This window comes from Gossypium hirsutum, chromosome A11 (genome assembly GCF_007990345.1).
Source record: "Gossypium hirsutum isolate 1008001.06 chromosome A11, Gossypium_hirsutum_v2.1, whole genome shotgun sequence".
NCBI classification, from domain to species: Eukaryota; Viridiplantae; Streptophyta; class Magnoliopsida; order Malvales; family Malvaceae; genus Gossypium; species Gossypium hirsutum.
The window spans coordinates 30,447,576-30,451,102 of NC_053434.1; positions in this window are offsets into that span (position 1 = coordinate 30,447,576).

Consider the following 3,527-nt stretch of genomic DNA (forward strand, 5'->3'; position numbering starts at 1 on the left):
CTGGGAACAAAAAGGATCCATCTAGCTGAAAACACAAGTGTGATTTCGGTAAAGGGTTTATTGCTATAAATATCACAAACTAGCTCGGTTTTCAAAATTTTAATTTTCTGTTATGTAAGAAAACTATTTTCGAACCAGATTTTTTTCCAATAGCTATGACATTCATCACTCTAGAATTTGACTTTAAGGAGATGTTGGAATGGAGTTTTCACTTAGTTAACATTTTTTTTCCTTGAATGATAATTGGCGATCTACATTTGATCCACTAACGAAAACTTTGAAGATAAGTAAGGACGTTGGCACCTAAAAATGAAATAAAAAAAGTTACAGGATTAGGTTGAGCAGGCTTGTGAGTTGGTTTGTTGATGATCTTCTTAGAAGCTATTGTAAACTGCAAACTTCAACTTTTGGAGAAAAGAGATGAAATGCAAAAGTTGTCCTACAAGGTGTGCCAGGAATTTGTATACAAAAATATCAAGTAAAAATTGACTTGAAAATTTTGAGTCAAATTTTATTGGTTTAAATTCACTAAAGGTCTTTGTACTCTTTTGAAATTTAAAATTTAGTCTCTAGACTTTAATTTTGAGACATTGAGTCTTTGTACTTTTTTTAAAAAAATCTTGGTCCCTACATCTATTTTTTCATTAAAGTTAATGATATGAAATGTGAAAAAGCTTTTTCAGCTCTCAACGTTTACAGTTTTTTGTTAATTTGATTGTCCTTCCACTTTAAAAGTACATAAAAAAATTTAATTTTTTTCATATTTTAAATAAAAGCATTAAAATTTAAAAAAATATTATTTTTTTAAAAATAAAAATTATGAAAAAAATAAAAATTATTTAAAAATATAAAAAATTCCAAACTTCAATGTTATCTAAACTGGACAGGTCAAACCAGTCATATTGAGATTCGATTAGGGTATTGATCTAATGAGAGGCAAAAAATCAGTTGACCTACAAACTGGTATAGATAGGTTGAATCAACTTAAAAAATCAATTCAACTGACAGTTGAATTGATTTCAAATTGGTCCGATAAACTAGTTCTCAATACTACCAACCCAACTAGTTCAAAGCAAATAATTTATTAAAAAAATAAAAATTATAAAAAACCAGTTCAATTGGTTTTCTAACCTAGTTCAATTAGTCTGTACCGATTCACGAGTCAACTATTTTTTCACCTCTCACAAGATTAATACCCCAGCCAGTACGTAATCCAACTGCTCTAGTTCGATTTAGGTAATAATGAATTTTGGATTTTTTTTAAATTTAAAAAATTATTTTTTATTTTTGAATTTTAAACATTTTTGAATTTTTTTTATTTTTTTTTAAATTATAATTTTTAAAATTTTTGAGTTTTTGTTAAAATATGAAAAAAAATTGTTTTAAATTTTTTACGTTCTTTAAAATGGTAAGGATTAAATTAAAAAAACTACAAATGTTGAGGGCTAAAATAATTTAAAATTTTTAAAAATTGGTAGACCTGTGAACTGGTATAAACTAGTTGAACCTAGCTAAAAAAACCAATTGAACTGACAGTTGAACCGATTTTTATAATTTTTAAATATTTATTATTTTGAATTTTAATAAATTATTTATTTTAACCAATCAGACCAATCATTTTGGGAACCAATTGGTCAAACCTATTCAAAATCAATTTAACTATTGGTTCAACCAATTTTTTGACTCGGTTAAACTAGTTTGTATTGATTCACAGATTATTTAATTCTCATCGGACCAATACCCCAACTAGCTCCCATTCCTACTGGCCAATCTAGTCTAGTTGAGATAACATGAAATTTTGAATATTTTAATATTTTTAAAATTATTTTTTTGAATTTTTATTTTTTATTTAAAATATGAAGAAATTTTAATTTTTAAAATTTTTATGTACTTTTAAAAGGTAATGACCAAATTGATAAAAAAATGTAAATATTGAGGGCTAAAAAAGTTATTTTACCTTTGTCATCATTAATTTTAATGGTAAAATAAGACGGAGGGACCAAGATTTTTAAATAAAAAAAGTTTAGGGACTCAATGTCTCAAAATTAAAGTATAAAGACTAAATTTTAAAAGAATACAATAGTGACCTTTAACATATTTAAACCAATTATATTTATCAACTTTGAATATAAGTTACAATCTCTAGATCTCTTAATTGCAAATAAAACTCATTTGTTTCTTCTCTATGATAAAGCTTCAATCCAAGGGTTGTCTAGACTTGATTTTGGAAGGATGGAAGTTGTTTCAAGGACCGCAGGGACTTAATCTTGGATGATTGATGTCCGCTTCAAGGGTTGCCAAGAGATATTGAAAACAAATTTGAAGAGAGTTTGGAATCTAAGAGTCTTCAATACTTGATCTTGGATGGAGAGTTTCACTTCAAAGGTCGTCGAGACTTGATCAAGAAAATGAGTTTTGTCTCCTTTGTATTGATAAAACCAAATTGGGAAAGCTTTGATCTAAGGTTGTCTTGACTTGATTTTGGATCGAAGGATCTGTCAATTGAATAAGATTGATTACTCAAAAACAATTGAATAATATCAGAGAGCGGGTTTCTTTAGGATTTTTTGAGTTCTTCAAATTCTTCATAGACTTCTTAAGATTTTTGAGAACTTCTAGTCTTCAAAATCCTCTTCTTGAACTTTGATTTTTTGAACTTCTAGTGTTTCTATATTTTTATATAAAATCAAATGCGCATATATAATTAAGGTTGTAAAAAAAAATTAAACTGAAAAAATGAAGTGAACCAAATCAAACTAAAATAACTGAAAAATTTTGGTTTTTTTATTATTTTTTTTTATTTCAATCTTTAGTTTAATTGGTCGATTTTCGATTTTAACTTTTTTTTACCTATTTATATACCTAAACCCAAAATAAAAATATACCTATTAAAACTTAAAAGCGAATATTATTTAACTTTTTGTACTTTATATTATGTGTATATATAAAAGTTTAATTTCTTGATTGTATTATTATTTTATGATATTTTTTATTGTTAATGTTCCAAGTTTGTGATTCTCTATACATGTATTAATAGTTGTAATAATTGGAAAGCAAAAAATGTAAAGAGATGGGGGTGTGAGAAAATTTGTTTATTTGGTAGGCATTTCAAAAGTGATTTCGGTGACACTATAAAACCACAAACAATTTAGGTTACACCATCATTCTTCAACTCCCGTTTTGTAATGCATGCAAGTGAACGTGAAATGTATTCTTTTTCTTTTCTTTTTAAAAAACGAGCTTGATTGAAAGGATGAGAAATGTATTTTAATACTTTTTAGAATGAATTTGAAATAAAAAAAATTAAAAGTGATACGAGATAGAAATAGTAAATTAAAGAAGAAAGATAATTATGAAAAAAAAATATTTTATTTTGTTCAATTCATACAACACAGCACACAAGAATACTGAAAAATCAAATTGAAATATTAGCCTAATATTGGGCCCAAATACTCCCGAAATGGTGTTCCAATATTACCCTTGTTTCCGTTAATGCATTTCTAACTTCCTGCCGGGCTTTTCGATTC